This window comes from Lithobates pipiens, unplaced genomic scaffold (assembly GCF_037356315.1).
Source record: "Lithobates pipiens isolate NorthernLeopardFrog02 unplaced genomic scaffold, aLitPip1_a1.2 Scaffold_8, whole genome shotgun sequence".
In the NCBI taxonomy this organism is placed as follows: domain Eukaryota; kingdom Metazoa; phylum Chordata; class Amphibia; order Anura; family Ranidae; genus Lithobates; species Lithobates pipiens.
The window spans coordinates 573884843-573904820 of record NW_027507903.1 but is presented as its reverse complement, the minus strand read 5'-3'; the positions used below and the strand labels follow the sequence as shown (position 1 = coordinate 573904820).

The window sequence follows — 19978 nt, the reverse complement described above, 5'->3', positions numbered from 1 at the left end:
TTACGAGCACAATCCGTTCTCCAGGAGAAAACGAGCTTCCCCATAGAAGTCAATATAAACTAAGATAATTCATTCCGCATTGACTTCTATTACATGCAATACCACATGTGACCAGAGGTGGGAGGGGGACGCTGGAGAGCCTCGGAAATACTTGGAGACAGCTCGGCTGAACTCGGAAAGGCTCGGAAACACTCAGGAACCGACTATTTCCGAACGGCTCCAAGTGTCCACGGCGCCCCTGCACCTCTAGCCAAATTTGGTACTGCAACACCCATTAGATTTTATTTTGCAAGACAACACTCGCAAACCGAGTCAGAATAAAAAAAAGGAAAGTTGCTCGTCTTTCAAAAAGCTTGTTAACCGCGTTACTCATAAAGCAAGGTTCCACTGTAAACCTTTTTTTGTTCCACAGCCCCCCTGCAAGGGGTCATTTTTTTAATTGCCCGCAGTTGGGCTTTAAAACTGAACTCTGGTAACAAAAACTCATTTGAATATAATCCTTAAAGTGGTTGTAAACATTTGATAAAAAAAATAACAAACATCGCCTATACTTACCTTCTCTGTGTAATCGTTTTGCACAGAGCAGCCCTGATCCTGTTCTGGGGTCCCTCGCCAGCGTACCAGGCCTTTCCTCTTCATCGGGTGCCCCCATGGAACGTCTTTCCATGGGGTCTCCCGTGTAGCCTTGCTTCTGAGTCCCACTGCTGTGTTGACACAGACAGCACAGCAGGACTTCCCCCCCCCCCGTTCCTGTGCCACAGCTTTTGTTTGCCATTGGCTCCCGCTGCTATCAATCTGTCCATTGAGGAGAGAGACAATGGCGGGAGCCGCTGTGCTTGTGCACATTGCTGGATTGGATTGGGCTCAGGTAAGAAAAAGGGGGGAACTGCAGCACAGTAGGTTTTTCATCTTAATGCATTAAGGTGAAAAACTTTTAAGGCCTTAAAATCACTTTATTAGCCACAAAGGATAGGGTGTTATTCTGTGTTCACCAAATGCATTTGCAAACCCAGATATTACCCTATACAAGTAACAATGACTTCATCACTGTGCTGTACATAGTCTGTGCAGAGAGCGGAGCTGTGGGAGGGGCCTGGCAGGCTCCACCTACTACAGGCTGCCTGCACAAAATCCAGGAGGGGGTGGAGACAAGACCAGTCACCCTGAAGAATGAGAGAGAGCAGCAGTGACCGTTCTTTTACAGGAAGCTCCTATACAGAGAAAAAGTTTCACACTGGAATACTGCACAGATATGGAGGAAATATACAAAGAGCATAACAATTCAAGTGAGAAGACACAAGGTGAAGGTATTTAGATATTAAATATAATTTGTGTGTCCTGGAGTTCAGTTTTAAGAGTTTCCCATAAGCTTTACATGTTAAAGTGTTACTAAACCCAGGACTCTGCATTTACTATATCTGGTCCCCCACAGTACACAGAACATGGAAATCCTATTATTTTTGTAAATCTAAACTACTAAATACCTTTTCTCATCAGCAGTATATAGCAGTCTTGTGACTTGTATCAGTGTCTGGTTAAATCTTGTAGGAAGTGTTTTCATTCTGCTCTGATTGTCCTACTAAGCTGCAGGACCCCTGACCCTCTGTTTGGACAGTGCTGATTGGCCCTGTACTGATCACATGCACCCTTCCAAGAAAAAAAACTCTCTAGCAATGCACACCAAACTGAGCACATGCAGCTTGTCCCCTAGCCTCTGTTCTATCAGCAGATGGATTGGGGGAAAGTAAAAGAAGGGGACAATCAGAGAAGACAGGATCAAACAGCCTTTTTACACAATGCAGAGGATTAAACTCTTAGGTTCCACAGTGAGTATAACAAGCATCCATTACTGCATATATAGACTGATTTACTGTTGTGGGTTTAATATAGTTTAAAACATTAATCTGCAGCTCTAAAAAGAAATACCTGGCGGTCCTTATTCAGGTATTTCCTGGTATAAGGTGACAATGCTCAGTCCCTGTCTCTCAATTGTGCACCTGCATTGTCACTCTGTCACATGACTTCCAATGGAGACTACAAGTAGACATTTCAACACACATTATATAAGCATGGTCCACTCCTATCACTATCAGAAAATCAGGGAACCTGCCACTGCGAGAGTGGTTATGGACAGGAAGTGGCTGAAAAGAGGTTGCGGGGGATCAGCAGCACTGAGATGCAAATGAAGGCTGAAATGTCATTCAGTTTGGGTTTACAACTACTTTAATGGCCTTGCATCTCCTCTTTATATGTGCTTGAACTCTGCATGCTGCCTTGACACCCATCCCACACTCCCTGCCATAAGAACGCTCATCCATGACCTTTAGCTAAAGAGGACCTGTCACTTACACGGCTGCATGAATAAATTGCTGATGTGTCATTTTTCAGAATAAACTGTCCTAGTAACATTAAAACAAACTCCTTCAGATGCTTAAAAAAAATAAAATAAAAAATCACGCACCAAAAGCGCCATCAGATTAGCTCAATCAGCAGTGCAGAGTATGCACTTTGAGCTCAATGATGTTTTCTCAATTGCTCTGAAAAAGGGGAATTAGGCATTTCCTTTTTTCAATGGTTTACATTGACATGCAAGCCTAAAATAAACTTGTGTTGTGGTTAGAATGCTGACAGTGGGTATCTTTGTCTGACTTAAAGCGGGATTCCACCCTAAAGTGGAACCTCCGCTGATCGGATCCCTCCCCCCCTCCGGTGTCACAATTGACACCTTTCAGGGGGGAGGGGGGGTGGAGATACCTGTCAAAGACAGGTATTTACACCCACTTCCGGGCATAGACTCCCGTGGGAGTCTACGCCATTTCCTGCCCTGCCGCGCTGTCTGCTGGGACACACACGGGTCCCAGTGACAGCGCGGAGATTTCCTAATGCGCGGCGCAACTCGCGCATGCGCAGTAGGGAACCGGGAAGTGAAGCCGATTCGCTTCACTTCCTGATTCCCTCACCTAGAATGGTGACTACAGCAGCCGAGAGCCGAGCGATCGATCGGCCTCGGCTGCCGGCATCGCTGGAACCCGGGACAGGTGAGTGTCCATTTATTAAAAGTCATCAGCTGTAGTATTTATAGCTGCTGGCTTTTAATATTTTTTTTTTTTGGTGGAATCCTTCTTTAATGCCTATATGGTGTGTTTATGTTTCATTCTGCACTATGTGCATAGGTGAGGCCTTCACAATAGATCATTGGGACGCACCATGTCTCAGGAAACTGTCATAGTGAAGGAAACACACAAATACATTATCTAAATACAGAGCTGATCCGAAAAGGGTCACTAAGATCTTAGTCTGCAGTGCTGGAGGAAGGGTGTGACATCATTCTCCAGTGCGACTGATAGAAGAGACAGAATGCTGGGTCTCTGGTTCAATACTGAGTCTTAGGAGAGTACGGGGATTTTTATCAACAGCAACGCAATTCCGGCACCTCCACCACTGAATGCATGTAATGGCAAGGGGTGCTGAGGTATGTTCCAGGGTCTATTAATGCTGGCTGTTGGAGGATCTATTGTTGCTGTGGTGGGTACCAATTGTTGCTGGGAGGGATCTAGTGTTGAAGGAGGGGTCTATTCTTGTTGGCTGCTGGAGGGTCTGTTGTGGCTTTGGGGGGAGGGGTACATTGTTGCTAGGCGTGTTCCACTGTTGGGGGAGGAGTCTGTTGTTGGTTGCTGGAGGGTCTATTGGTGATGGGAGGTTCCCCCTGCTGGAAAGAATCTACTTTTGAGGTAGTGGTCTATTCTTGTTGGCTGCTCAAGGGTCTATTGTTGCTGGGGTAGGTGGGTTAAATTGCTGCTGGGAGTAATCTACTGTTGAGGGAGTGGCCTATTGTTGTTGGCTGCTGGGGGGTCTGTTGATACTGGCTGCTTGGGTATCTATTGTTGCCAGCGGGGGGTCTACTAATGCTGGGGTGGATCTATTGTTGCTTAGGGTGTATTTTGTTGTGGGGGGGTCTATTGTTGCTGGGGGGGACTATTGTTAAAAGGGGTGTGTATTTTTGCTGGCTGCAGGGGATATATTTTACAGCTCATCGTTAACAAATTCCATACAATTTACTTAGCATTGATGATAAAGTAGAACCTTGAATTACGAGCATAATCCGTTCCAGGAGAATGTTTGTAATTCAAAGCACTCGCATATCAAAGCGAGTTTCCCCATAGAAGTCAATGGAAACAAAGATAATTTGTTCCGCATTGACTTTTATTACATGCAATACCGCTTGTGGCCAGAGGTGGGGGGGGTCCCAGAGAGCCTCGGAAACACTCAGGTACAGCTCGGCTGAACTCGGAAAGGCTCGGGAACACTCTGGAACTGAGTATTTCTGAGTGTCTTTGAGTATTTCCAAGTGATTCTGCGTATTTCCGATTGGCTCCGAACCGTTTTGAGTGTCACTGGCGCCCCCGCACCTCTGGCCAAATGAGGTACTGCATACCTCGTTAGCTTGAATTCTGCTCGTTTTGCAAGACAACACTTGTAAACCGAGTCAGAATAAAAAAAAAAAGAGTTGCTTGTCTTTCAAAACACTCGTTAACTGTGTTATTCGTTAACCATTGTATTCTCTAAAAGGGATGGTACTGGGAGGTGGATAGGAGGAGGAATCAAGGGACCTGTGCTCGGAGGTGGATAGGAGGAAGAAACAAGGGACGGTGCTCGGAGGTGGATAGGAGGAAGAAACAAGGGACGGTGCTCGGAGGTGGATAGGAGGAAGAAAAAAGGGACGGTGCTCGGAGGTAGATAGGAGGAAGAAACAAGGGACGGTGCTCGGAGGTGGATAGGTGGAAGAAACAAGGGACGGTGCTCGGAGGTGGATAGGTGGAAGAAACAAGGGACGGTGCTCGGAGGTGGATAGGTGGAAGAAACAAGGGATGGTGCTCGGAGGTGGATAGGAGGAAGAAAAAAGGGACGGTGCTCGGAGGTAGATAGGAGGAAGAAACAAGGGACGGTGCTCGGAGGTAGATAGGAGGAAGAAACAAGGGACGGTGCTCGGAGGTGGATAGGAGGAAGAAAAAAGGGACGGTGCTCGGAGGTGGATAGGAGGAAGAAAAAAGGGACGGTGCTCGGAGGTGGATAGGAGGAAGAAAAAAGGGACGGTTCCCGGAGGTAGATAGGAGGAAGAAACAAGGGACGGTGCTCGGAGGTGGATAGGAGGAAGAAACAAGGGACGGTGCTCGGAGGTGGATAGGGGGTGGAATCAAGGGATGGTGCTCGGAGGTGGGTAGGGGGTGGAATCAAGGTAAGGTGCCCGGATGTGGATGGGGCGGAATCAAGGAATGGTGCTCTGAGGTGAATCAGGGGCAGAATCAAGGGACAGTGCTCGGAGGTGGGTAGGGGGCGGAATCAAGGGACAGTGCTCGGAGGTGGGTAGAGGGCAGAATCAAGGGACAGTGCTTGGAGATGAGTAGGGGGTGGAATCAACGGATGGTGCTTGGAGGTGGATTGGAGGCGGAATCAAGGGACAGTGCTCGGAGGTAGGTAGGGGGCGGAATCAAGGGACAGTTCTCGGAGTTGGATAGGGGGCGGAATCAAGGCACAGTGCTTGGAGGAGAGTAGGGGGCAGAATCAACGGACGGTGCTCGGATGTGGATAGAGGGCAGAATCAAGGGACGGTGCTCAGAGGTGGATAGGGGCGGAATCAAGGGACGGTGCTCGGAGATGGATAGGGCCAGAATAAAGGGACGGTAAATAAGGGGCTGTATGCTGTAGCAGTCTGAACCGAGCCTCAGTCTTTAGCTACATTCAACCTATGAGGATGATCAACTGCTTCGGAAACCTAAAACTTTTTAAATGGTTAAAATCACAGTAAGTTTTTAGTCTCGTGCTCATGCAAGAAATATCAGAAATTGGTGTAATGATTTAAATCAGTTGGATTGTGAGAAGTTGTCGAAAATATGATTTTAGCAACAGTAACAAATATGTGATTTTGAGTACAGAAAAAGATCCAGTGAATACTTTCCCATTTTAAAAAATTAAGTAGATTACCCAAAAAAAGAAAATCACTAAAAATCAGAGCTGATCCAACGCAGTCACATGACATTATTGATCGCTCCATCAGCTGATTTTCTGATTCTTGCATCACATGAGCAACAATCAACTGTGTAGATGTCGCCTTAGCCCTGTTGATGCCACAGAACACGTCTGCAGAGTTTCGTTATGTGACATTTTGTACCGCGCTTTTCTGTGTGATGCAATCTATGAGAAGCTGGTTTTCTGGCAGTGAAGAGGTTAATAGAGGAAGACAACTGTGTAAAGATAAGACAGCTGCGTGACAGGAAGTAATAGAGAAAAAGAACACGCTGATAGGGGTAGAGGGGAAGACACATGCAGGATATGTGTCTGTACAGACTGGCCTGCTAACGCTCACGTACCATGCAGCTAAACAGCACAGTTTAACTCTTTATATTGTACAATGTGTCCGTGCTTTTGAGAAGATGGAGAACATTCTGTTCCATGTGGTGCTACCAAGCATTTCTTATACTCTATATACCCTAAGCATTTGTTATATTCCTTCCCGTGAGCCTTTCTCAAAGGTTTCAACACAGTGGAACCCTTGAAATAACTTTCCGTTCTCAAGGAACCCCTGCTAATAGTTACTATATGATCTACAACTCATAACTATATTACCAAAAGTATTGGGATGCCTGTCTTTACACGCACATGAACTTTAATGGCATCCCAGTCTTAGTCCGTAGGGTTCAATATTGAGTTGGTCCACCCTTTGCAGCTATAACCGCTTCAACTCTTCTGGGAAGGCTGTCCACAAGGTTCAGGAGTGTGTCTATGGGAATGTTTCACCATTCTTCCAGAAGCTCATTTGTGAAGTCAGGCACTGATGTAGACGAGAAGGCCTGGCTCACAGTCTCCATTCTAATTCATCCCAAAGGTGTTCTATCGTGTTGAGGTCAGGACTGCAAACCCGTCATATTCCTCCACCCTAAACACAATCATCCATTTCCATCCTGCTTTGTGCACTGGTCCAACTCATTTGGTGGAGGGGGGATTATGGTGCGGGTTTTTTCCAGGGCTTGTGCTTGGCCCCTTAGTTCCAGTGAAGGGACCAATTAAAGGGGTTATAAACTCTCGTGTTTTTTTCAACTTAATGCATCCTATGTATTAAGGTGAAAAAATGTCTGTCACTCACCAGCCCCCCCCTTCCCGTTTCACTCACCTGAGCCCGTTCGTACCTCTCGACTCGTGATTGGATAGATTGATAGCAGAGCAGCCATTGGCTCCTGTTGCTATCAATCAAATCCAATGACGCAGGGCCGAGTCCAGCATTCTGTGTCTATGGACACAAATGCTGGACTCGGGAGTGCGCCCGAGTCCAGCGCTTCTCCTAGGGGGTGTTTCAAATGCCAGGATTAGTCGCGAGCGCCTCTAGGGGACCCCAGAAGACAAGGTTCGGGGCCACTCTGTGCAAAACGAACTGCACATTGGTGGTAAGTATGATATGTTTCTTATTTTATTTATTTTTTTAAAACAAGGGTTTAGTAATACTTTAAGGTATCAGCATACCAAGACATTTTGGACAATTTCATGCTCCCAACTTTGTGGGAACAGTTTTGGGATGGCCCCTTCAGGTTCCAGCCTGACTGCGCACCAGTGCAAAAACCAGGGTCCATAAACACATAGATGAGCGAGTTTGAGGTGGAGGAACTGTACCGGCCTGCACAGAGTCTTGATCTCAGCCCAATAGAACATGTTGATTGAGTCCTGACCTCAACCAGATAGAACATCTCTGGAATGAATTAGAGCGGAGACTGTGAGCCAGGCCTTCTTGTCCACATAAGTAAGAAACAGAGATATTGGCACTGCTAATAATGGGTACAATATATCCCTCAAACAAGGTGAGGTTATAAGGCAAGCAAATGAAAACATCCTAAACCACTATACAACTCTGATGAGTAAAAGATGTACAACAAATAAAAAGTGCAATGTTGAATTAGATAATGCAAACATGATAGTGAGTGGGAAAAAACACACTCTATTACCACATTAACATATAATGTATAATAACAACTGATAATATAAAGTGAGTCCTAAATTTCAAAAATCTGGTGACAGTTAAGAGTAAATAATGAGAAAAATGTGATACAATAAGCAACTGTATGGTAATCCAAACTAAGGATATATTATATATGTGTGTCAATGACAAAAAACATATACTACTAGCATAAAAATGATAAAAAAATATATATATATAATCAGTGTCCCAAATTCATCATTTCATAAAAAATATATATGTTCAGTGTCCCATATTCATAATTTCATGAAAGTGACTGGTGCAGATTTCCAGATACTGTGACTTAATGTCCTCTTCTGTGCATCAAAAAAGTGACTTCCTGTGCTACAAAGTGACCAAGTGCATCAAAAATAAGGTGATTTCTTGTGCTTCCCCTCCAGTGTATGCACTCACCAGAAGCCCCCACCCCTACAGGGATAAAGAGCATGTAGAAAATGATATCTCCAAACAGGGTATTCACAGGGAACGGTAGATACTCCAGAATGGGATATATATGAAAGCGGCATCCACATGCAATCAAAAATGGGGCATCCATAGCCAAGGATGAAGTCCTGGGGAAAAAAGTGTGGGAACTTCCACCCAAGATCCACTCCCCCACCAAAAAAAATAAAAAATGATACGCTCATATGCACGAACGCTTCAAAAGTGGTATTTTTCATCCAATTTTCGTATTGTGTGTATGAAGCTTAACTATTAGTACATAAAAAATAATAATCCTCAATAAACATAAATACGGTAATTTTTGAATAATCAGCATTCATTCAATTGTGCTTCCATGCAAATGTGAACATCGTGTTCTGATCTTTATTGGGGAATTTTATTTTGTATATAGAGTGTTTATGTGGTGAGTTTACACTTTTAATTGAACAGAGTTTGGATAACAAACGGTTAAACGGAAAGGTCATAAATACACTGCACATTATCTGGACAGAATGCTTGGGGAGATAGTGATGTGTTCCTGCTTAGGAGATGTATGTTAGCTTGGGGGCTGCAAACTCTGTAGGGCTCCAACACACACTCGCTGCTATTCCAACCCTTCACATATTTCCACATAAACTTCCCTCCTGGCATTAAACGTTGCCAGGTATTTTGCTCAGCTTACCACCCCAAACTGATGTTCCTCCCTCAGCTCACCTCTCTCCCTGCATGTCCTGTGAGCAGAATAGCTGATCCACCCGTCAGCTAGACCTAGACCTAGACCTGATCCACCCATCAGCTAGTTGTGATTGACAGGTAGATCGAAGCGGAAGCTGTCATGGGGCCCCCTACTGGCAATGCCTGAATGGTCAGGTGTGCGGCGCTTACTATTGTGAGCTGTGTCGGCGGCTGCTGGTGTAGCACCTGCCATACAGCTTGCATACTTCAAAGTCTTGCATGACACGGCTGCCAACGGGAACTGAGTTCCTGTTGTGGAAAAAGTACAGGAACTCCATTCCCTTGCGTTCCCGCAGGACTTAAGCCCTGTCCATAGCATAAATCCAGTAAAAAGAACATTTATTTCTTCATCAAAAAAGCTAAAAACAGGGCTAAAACAATCTGCCCCACACGAAATATGGCTGCAGTCGGCCAGTTCCCCTACTTACTATACACTGAAAATATGAATTATTCTCTATACCAGTATTTCTCAACCTTTTTTAAGTTAAGGAACCAAGACTAATGCCCCGTACACACGAGCAGAATTTCCGTCGGAAAAATCTTGGATGGTTTTTCCAACGGAATTCCGCTCAAGCTTGGTTTGCATACACACGGTCACACAAACGTTCTCTGTACTTTTGACCGTCAAGAACGCGGTGATGTACAACACTCCGACGAGCCAAGAAAATGAAGTTCAATACTTCAGAGTATGCATCAAATTTTTTCCGAGCATGCATAGGAATTTTGCGCGTCGGAATTGGTACAGACGATAGGAACTTCCGATCTGAGCTTTTTTCCAACCGAAAAATTGAGAACCTGCTCTCAATCTTTTGCTGGCGGGAATTCCGCCAGCAAAAGTCCGATGGAGCATACACACGGTCGGAATTTCCGACCAAAACTCACATCGGACTTTTGCTGGTGGAATTTCCAATCGTGTTTTTTTTGGAAAATAGCCGCGCTTGTGGGAAAGGACACGATAGATAGGAAGATAGTTATGAGGAAGGTGAATAAGTACTATCGCACAACCAAAAAATTACCAAGAGGTTGCTGCCTCCCTAAATACACAGGCTTTAATCAAAAGACAGTGCTTTGAGATTTTATATGTGACTAATATGGGCTATTGGGGATGGATGTATATCAGTGAAGGCATCAATCTATACAGATAGACAGTAGGGAAAGTGATATATCACTAATACAGATCTAGGTCAGGCCTGTTAAATGGTGAGGTTCACTAACGGTATTTTTAATAGCTCGAACATGTGTATTGGAGGTAGCGCCAATAGCCCATATTAGTCACATATAGAATTTCCAATCGTGTGTACGGGGCATAATAGTTTTACATATTGAAGTAACATTCACACACATAGGAGTCGGACACCCATCCATCACTCAGCTAATGTGACCCCAGTGCTGATAGAAAGGAGCAGCGGAGGGGAAAACAAGAATGCTGTGCGGGCACCCAACGTCCTCCTTATCAACCGATGATGCCATTGGTTGTTAGGATGCCAGTGGCTGGAAGGTCAAAATGGTGTACAATGAAAAGGATTTCAGTTGCAATGTCTTTCCTGTGAAAGAGATACAGGGGTTGGTTGGATTTGGTGGTCTTTTTTTCAGCTTTCCTGACTTTATGGGATGCCGGTCTCATTTTCTTGGTCTTTTGCATCAAAGCTTCTAATATAGGAATGATCTCATAGGTTTCAAACCAGCTCTAAAAAACAGCAACTGTAGAATGAGAGAATATACATTGAATGGGCGATGAAAGAGGTCCTGGTTGGTCTGGGTAGTATGGATGGTTCTTAATTTAGACACTTGGTCAACAGAAGCCTTCCTGTTTTGCTATAAAATAGCTGATTTCCGCAAGCTGCTATAGAACTATCTCCTAGTATGTCTTTAAGAACTAATAGGGCGTATTTCCTAGGATTCTTTCCTTCTGCACTCTCTCTTTTTGGATTACATTGAGGAAATTGTTACAGTACAGGTCCCAGGAGAGAATTGAGAGATCTTAACATTTGAAAAAAGAGCTGAGATGAGCTCCTCGTTTATCCAGCCTTGAGTGCGTCCTGCCAGAATGCGAGATCAGGATCCCTTAGTAAAGAGAATTCTTTATAAAATGTATAACATTCAAATTGAAGTTAGAAATGGTAGTCTCTTTTCCCTTAAAAGCCAACTCCAGGAATTACATTAACCACTTCAGCTCCAGAAGATTTACCCCCCTTCATGACCAGGACATTTTTTGTGATACGGCAACGCTTTACTTTAACTGACAATTGTGCTGTATCCAAATACAAATCTTTTTTCCCACAAATGGAGCTTTCTTTTGGTGGTATTTGATCACCTCTGTTTTTTTTTGTGCTATAAACAAAAAAAAGACTGTCAATTTTGAAAAAAAATATATGTAAATTTTTTTAATTTCTGCTATAAAACATATCCAATAAAAGAAAAATCAAAAATCGAATTTCTATAAATCTATATATATATTGGTTTGCACAAAAGTTATAGCGTCAACAAACTATGGGATATTAAGAAAAAGTGTGTAGCGCCAAAAGTAATTGAACAGCGATGAGATGAGAATACTGTATTATAAATGGGCAGCACATTGAAGTCCAATCTTGTGGATGGAAATCAAAAAAAAAAAAACAAACGTAGTGAAAAATATAGATTAAAATGCACAGTCCCATGATAGGATCAGCAATATAAACTTATTGGTGAAAACACAATAGTTCAGTGCAAAGATGTGCACAAAACTGTGGTGGTGACTTGAAAAGTGAAGAGGTGATCCAGTACAGTGCTCCAAAATCATCCACCGCACCCCTGTGAAATGGACACTCACCGGAAAATCTGGCTGCCGCTAGTTTTATTTTAAACTATGGGATATATCTATAGATTTATTTATTTATTTATTTTTACTAGTAATGGCAGGGATCAGTGACTTATAGTGGGACTGCGATATTGCGGCGGACAAATCGGACACTAAATTACACTTTTGACACTTTGTTTTGGAAACCAGTGACTAATAAAGTGATCAGTGCTAAAAGTATGCACGGTCACTGTACTAATTACTCGGGCTGGGAAGGGTTTAACATCAGGGGTGATCAAAGGGTTAAATGTGTGCCTAGTCAGTGTTTGCGTACAGTGGGGGAGGTGCTTTTACTAAGGCCCCATTCACACCTGAGCATAGCGTTTTCAGGCAGAAAATCGCACGATGTTACCGCTTTTTTGCAGCGATTTTACTGCGATTTTGCAATGCTTTTTTACTGCGTTTTGCCGCAAATTTGTGCAGGGCAAAAGGTCCCCAATGTAAAAAGAATAAAAACGCCCAAATCTGCTCGATTCGAGCGACAAAAAAGGGTCCAGAACTTGTTTGAGCTTCGGGCATTGGCTTCAGGCGACTTGGAGTGGAGATGTGAACCATCTCCACTGAGAATAATAGATTTTTTTCCCCTACATATGGATCCTTGTCCCTGCTTTGCAGTAACACAGGATCCATGCCTTTCTTCCTGACAGAATGGCAATCTGCCTTGTTTACGTAGGTAGACTGTACTGCCTCTGTAACGAACGATAAGCGGGTGCCGATTGAGATCAAGTCCACGGTACCTGCTGATTGGCTCTCGTTGTGCAAAATCCACAGCGGGAGTGAGCTGCTGGTAAAACTGCTATAGGGTGGTCATGAAGTGGTTAAAAAAAAATACTCTTGCAATGGTCCACCCACACTGAAAAAGGTTAAATACTCTTTAAAATGATTCTACGGTCACAGCACACACTTTCATTTTTATAACCTTAAAGAGGAGCTGCACCTAAAAAAAAAAATATTAAAAGCCAGCAGCTACTAATATTGCAGCTGCTGACTTTTAATAAAATCACACTTACCTGTCCCAGGTTCCAGCGATGTCGGCGGCAGATGACGAGCGATCGCTCGTCTCGCTGCTGCCACCGCCGCCATCCTCTGTCAGGGAATCGGGAAGTGAAGCATGACGGCTTCACTGCCCGGTTCCCTACTGCGCATGCGCGAGTCGCGCTGCGCGTCTCTTATGGTCCCCCGCTGTGTCTCTGGGAACTGTGTGTTTCCCAGAACACAATGGGGGGGGGGGGCGGGGCGTCTGCTGGGGTTCTGCGGCGGTCTGGCCGGAAGTGTGTGCAGTTACCTGGATTATCCAGGTAACTGCACCCCCCTCCCCCCTGAAAGGTGCCGATTGTGGCACCGGAGGGGGGGGAGGGATCAGAATAGCGGAACTTCCCCTTTAGGGTGAAGAACCGCTTTAACATTGTAATAACAATATAAACAATAGTTATTATTGATTATCCAATATAAACGTACCTGAAATTGTTCATGTTGTGAGTTCTGTTTGTCTGCTGGCCTTCTCTTTCCACATCTTCCTGGATTTCCTGCATGCTTTGTAGCTACTTCAAGTTCTAAAGACTACATATCCCATGGTACCCTGCCTGCAAGTAGTGATTTCTGTACTGACTCCGCCTCCTGAAACTCCTCCTCTCAGCACCTCTGTAGTTCAGAAGGCAGGCTCTATGAAATGTGTGACACATCAGTAGTTACTCACAAGACATAGTGACCGCGTGTCACAGAATTCAAGGAAGGAAATATGTGGGGTATCTTCACAAGGTTTACAAACTTTACGATTGTTCAGATTCATAGGAGTATACTTTAAATAATTGAAATAAAATGGGGAAATGAATATAGGATTTTTGATTATAGATATGCATTTAGGTTTAGGGAAGCATCAAATAAAGTTAAATACTTACCTTGCTCCTTGCTCCAGCAGGCTCCCTTCATCTATGCAACTGGTCCCCCAAAGCCTCTTCTATAAGGTGCTCCATGCCGTGGTCTCACAATGACACCATCAAGTACAACCAAGGGACAATAGCCATGCATTGCACATGAAGACAGTAAAGGACTGTCCAAAAGCTGGAACAGAGAAGAGTCTGGAGCAGTTCCCAAGCTGAGGCCTGTTGGATTGGGAAATAAGGTATGTATTACCTTTTTCCTCATCCCCTAAAGTTAATGAGCATTTTATCTTTTCGGTGTGTGCGGCGGTGGTGGCGGCCTGGGAAGGGGGTCATCACTGCAGGGCCGTTTTTTTTTGTAATTCCTGGAGTTGGGCTTCAAAGTCTACCTAGAGGAGGCAAAGTAGTAGGTTCACATTTCCTCTCCCCTATCACTCAATGCAATTTTCAAGAAGTCAGAACTTTCAGAGGACCATGGGCACTATAAACCAACATCAATGATTGGCCACTGGCAATTTAACCATACTAATATAATAAAATAATTCTTTGCGTGTTTAGTAAATGTCATATTCTCTACCTTATGAATATGCCCCTAAGTGAATGTTATGAAAATACTTTTTTGGATATTTGCACCCAAATATGATTGTCAATGAAGCAAACAGCAGTGAAATTCATTTCTTCTGACTTGTAGGAAGGGTATACTCGCCCTCTGGCCTTTAAAAAAAATAAACCAGAAAAGCCTAAATCAGTGCTATTTAAAGAGGAGAAATGACGTATGTTATCAGTTGGAAGTGTCACATGGTAAACATGTCACTGTCAAGCATTTTTCTATGACAAGTCTTTTCCTCAAGAAATAATAGTTAAACATTGTGAGGCGTTCACTGCTTTTAAACTGAATCTGAAAAATACGAAGCAAGATCATAGTGAGTCGGTCCATACGAGAGTTATACTATAGTTATAGGTGGAGCCTGGGTGGGGGGCATCCTGTCTTTATTTCCAATTCCATCCTTTCCTATTGTTCCTGCTCTATACAAATGTACTGTTTTCTTGGGGACATACTCCCTTTTTTTCAAATTTCAGTGCCTGGAACAATTATACTGGTCAGGGGAATTCAAATTATAGAAACACTGGGCTCCATTCACAAAAGCATCTCGCATGTGATATGTAGGTGTTCAGACACATTTTCCCTAAATAATGCATGCAATCCTAAAACTTTCGGTTCACTATACCGTTCTGTGGTATTTACCCCAAAACATAAATAAAAATAATTAAATGCATGCGGTAATTAAGTAGTGATCAAAGGCATGCGGTATTTATGGAATGTGTACTGGATGAGTCAACATCTGTCAGTGGGGCACCCCACTGACAGGTGAATGTAAAAAAAAAAAATTATTGCCGGAAATTAAGAAAAGAAAACGGCATGGGGTTTCCCCCAATTCATACCAGGCCCTTCGGGTCTGGTAGGGATTTTGAGAGGGAACCTCCACGCCAATTTTTTCTTTAAAAAAAGATGTGGGGTCCCTCCAAAATCCATACCAGTCCCTTATCTGAGCATGCAGCCTGGCAGGTCAGGAAAGGGGGACGAGCCAGCGAACCCCTCCTGAACCATACCAGGCTACATGCCCTGAACATGGGCTCTGCCCCCCCAAAGTACAGCGTCCCCATATTGATGGGGACAAGGGCCTCTTCCCCACAACCCTGACGAGTGGTTGTGGGGGTACTGTTAAGTATGTGAAAACTCTTGAACAGGCGTTAAACTCAATTTACAGAAGGAAATTAATGAATAAATTCATGCAGTAATTAAGTAGTGATCAAAGGCATTCAATATTTATGGAATGTGCACTTGGCTGAGTCATCATCTGTTAGCGGGGCTCCCCACTGACAGGTTAATGTAAAAAAAATTATTGTCAGCTATAAACAAGTAAGAAAAAAACAGTATGGGGTCCCTGGGTCTGGTATGTTTTTTTAGGTGAATCCCCATGCCAATTATTTTTTTTTACATTTTTTTTTAAATTTTGGGTCCTCCCAAAATCCATAGCAGACCCTTATCTGGGCATGCAGCCCAGCAAGTCAGGAAACCATACCAGGCCACATGCCCTCAACATGGGAGGGTGCTTTGGGGCAGGGGGGCTCAAAGCACCATGTCCCCATGTTGATGGGGACAAGGGCCTCTTCCCCACAACCCTGGCCAGTGGGTGGGGGCTTATTGGAATCTGGAAGCCCCCTTTAACAAGAGGGCTCCAGATCCTGCCCCCCATGTTAATGAGTGTAGGGTAAATAGTACCCCTATTTATTTACCAAAAAAAGTGTAGTGTAAAAGAAAGACAGGAGGCAGTTTTTGACAAGTCCATTACTGAAAAAACAAAAATATAAAAAAAAGTCCCCGGTGTAGATCCATCATCAATTATAACGCCCTCCAACCCGAACAAAAAAAAAAACCTCTGCTCCCGAAGCTGGCTTCCGCTGTCTGACAGCTCTGCCGCCTCTCGCCACTATATAAACGAAAGGGCGAAGCAACCCAGTGGACCCGCCCTCTTGTGACATCACCGACCAAGCATTCCCCAGTCAGTGACATCACGCATGTGCTGGGATTACAGAGGGATAAGCCCCCCGCCCGCAGACCCCCGCAACCACTGGCCAGGGTTGTGGGAAAGAGGCCCTTGTCCCCATCAACATGGGGACAAGTTGTTGAGGGCATGTGGTCTGGTATGGTTCAGGAGGTGGGGGGAGGCACTCGTTTGTCGACCTCTTTCCTGACCTGCCAGGCTGCATGCTCAGATAAGGATCTGTATGGGTTTTGGGGGACCCGGCGCCATTTTTAAAAAACTTTTTTGGCATAGGGGTTCCCCTCAAAACCATACCAGATCCAAAGGGCCTGGTATTGATGGGGGGACTCAATGTCTTTTTTTTCCTTTAATTTTTCATTGCTGGAAATTCTTTTTTTACGCTAAGCTGACAGCTGATGACTCATCGGTTGTAAAGGACGCAGCAGCCGTCCACTCCTTAATAACCATGACAGTTACTGGTTGTTAAGGACAGGACACCAGTGATTTCCACTCCTTAACACAGTATTTCCTACTGTAAATAAATACGCTGGCTACCTCTAGCCATTATATTACCACATGTTTTCACTTCTAAAATACCGAATGACTTTATAAAACAACTCATGCCGTATTTTAGTAGCATTTTTTGTGAATGCTAAAATAATTTACCGTATTTTTTAAGGTGCTCCATACCGTCTCATGAATGGAACCCACATTCTTTTGCAAATTCAAGACAAAATGAAAGTGTCTCCTGATTGTATGCCTATGAAGGTTCTCATTTATCCAGGTCATGGTATATCTAGTAGTAGTTTGTCATTATTCAACCGGATGCTGAAGACATTTCAACTTATACAAGCTTGCTCTTCTGTTCTAATGAGTGTCAGGTATAAATACCTCATCATTTATATCCACACAGGTAGTACCGACACCTTAATCCAATCAACAATTCGTACCTTCAGCTATGTGAATCGAAGATAACACCTATGAAGCCAAATGGAATTATCAAACTAGAGGTGGTTCTGCAACTTTCACACTTCCCATCCTGTTCTTGGACATCTGCCTTCCCATGGTGATTGGATTAAGACTGTGGTGCTAACTTTGTGGATATTGTTGCTGGGGTGTTTTCCAGACACTTATTAGGACTGAAGAAGTAGCTTGGATAAGCTACGAAATGTCTTCATCATTACAGAAAAATTCCAGTTAAGTGTGGCGACTACTTTCTAGATCCAAAATCCCCCAGTAAGCTAAACTCACCCATCCATGTTCTCTTGTTGCCCCTCCACTCTGTGGAGACCTTGATATAATGGAGTAGGTTTCTGGGCATGGAAAAATGGGGAACCTCTCCCATGTTACAGTGTTCAGAATCTCAACCTCCCAGCAAACTCACCCGTCCGACTCCCGACTCCATTGGAGCCCTTGCTGTAATCAAGCAGAGCTTCCATTTATGTAGGAGATGTTTTCCCACACGTGACAGTGATTAGAACTGTGTGGTCATTCTCCAGCCCCAAACACCACCATGTGGGTGAAGATTATGACTGCATTTGACATTGGATAAACATAGTAGAAAATTTACGAGTGGTATCGCAACAAGAATGAGTGAGTGTGCTTTGCTTGTGGGTGGGAAATTTGGAGATTTACAGGTATATACAAGTTAGCTATTGTAGTGCAACTAATGATAAAAGTCCATTATACACAGTCCATAAGCTGTGATATACCGGTAATCACATCACCTCTGTAACACACATGAAAATATATCCAACTCTCCAGAAGTGTCATGTGTGCTTCCATCAAACAAGTAAATTGAATGCTCACCTCAGTGATTGACCTCATGAAAAAAGGTCAAATAATGCCGCGTACACACGAGCGGATTGTATGGCGTACTTAGTCCGTCATACAATCCGAGGGACAGTCCATCATACTTTCCACTGAACGGACTTGACCACACACGGATACACAAACAGTCCGTCGAAAGCTTGCACGATGACGTGTACAGCACGTACGACGGGACTAGAAATAGGAAGTCCAAGACACAGCAAAGCACCCTTCTGCCGTGTAAATCCTTTCTGGGCATGCGCCATTCTTAGTCCCTCGAACTAGCATACTGACGACCGTATTGTCCGCTGAAACCAAAGTACGACGGACAGAATTTCGAAAAAACCGAAATACTTAGTACTCCGGACTGCACGCTGAAAAAGTCCGCTGAAGCCCACACGCGAGCGGATTGTCCGCTGAAATGTGTTTCGACGGACTAAGTACACCATACAATCCACCCGTGTGTACGCGGCATTACACGTAAAATCATTCCCAGGGCAATAGTGGCAATCAAAAAGCCAAAGCCGCTGGCTTATGTCACCCCGTCAATGTCCTCCTCCCTGGCTCCAGGAACTGCTTGCTCTCATACACTCAACGATACCACTCTTCAAAAAACATGGATATGCATATGAAAAATTATTTATTCTAGCTTTATGGATTGAAAACACTTAGAGTTAAAATGCAGCAAAGCTAATTCTATTTTGTGTTCCCCAGTTCACCACACATTACACAAAGATGGCTGCAGGATGACGTCACTGCGCCCCCCCCCCCCCCCCATACACATTACTTCCTGTGATTGGACTTCATCAGTAGGAGGCAGGGCTTTTTTTCTCAAACAATGGGTGCTGGAACTCAACCACGGCCCCTGCAAAAACCCCTCCCCCCCAACACACACACCCTAAATCACATCAAATAGTGGGTGTGGTCATATTTCACAAACAGTAAAAGGGTCTTAAAGGGACATTAAACATCAGGATTGCATTACATACAGAGTGCATGGGGGTTACACACAGAGTGCAGAGCAGTCACTTGTAAATACAGAAACCAGACTTCTGTGTTTACAAGTGATTGTGGTGAGCGGGCACCAAAGGGTCTGAGCCAGTGGTGGTGGAACTGAGTTCCACCAAGTTCCCCCTGAAAAAAAAAAAAGCCCTGGTAGGGGGTATCGGGAGACACTATCACTTTGCTCTAAATGGGCATGTCTCTTTAAAGATTCATTATCAGGATATTTATTTCAGACCAGTCGTTCAAAGTATTAAAGTAAGTGGATCAGCATAAGGCTACATATACTGTACATGCTGTGCAGCCATGTAAATGTAGCCTAAAGGACACTCAACTCAAATTTGCACAATGAGAATTCAGCAATGGTGGCTCTCATATTTCTTACAGGAAAGGTTTCCTTTAAAAAGACAGCTGAGAAAGTGTGTTATCTTGCCTATTTTATACCTCCTCCACTTCACTGACAGTAAGACACTTGTATAACAGGAACAACTACCCTCTGTCCTTACATTTAAACAATAACAATGTTATAATAAGAGATGTCCATCATCCGCTGAATTCCCCTAATGACATAGGGGGCCAATGTGTGAAAAGTGTGTTATAAAACAAATTGTGGTGGCTCATAGCGACCAATCAGCTTCTAGCTGTCATTTCTGCACTCCAGGTCTGAAAGTGAATCAGGGACTCTGACTCAATGTTTCCTGCTCATTTCACACTTTTTGTACATTAG

The 19978-nt window shown here is 44.0% G+C and overlaps 1 protein-coding gene across 3 annotated transcripts in view; it reads left to right on the top strand.

Annotated features, from left to right (window-relative positions):
- S1PR2 (sphingosine-1-phosphate receptor 2) overlaps positions 1-19978 on the top strand; it is a 91795-nt gene that overhangs the window by 21263 nt on the left and 50554 nt on the right. Inside the window, exon 2 of one of the 3 annotated variants that reach the window (XM_077470194.1) lies at positions 13933-14136. The exons of 1 other annotated variant lie outside the window; for it this stretch is intronic. The gene's annotated coding sequence lies outside the window, so the exon portion shown is untranslated. Of the gene's footprint in view, positions 1-13929; positions 14137-19978 lie in introns of all 3 variants that reach the window. One more of the 3 variants, XM_077470195.1, reaches the window with a different exon arrangement.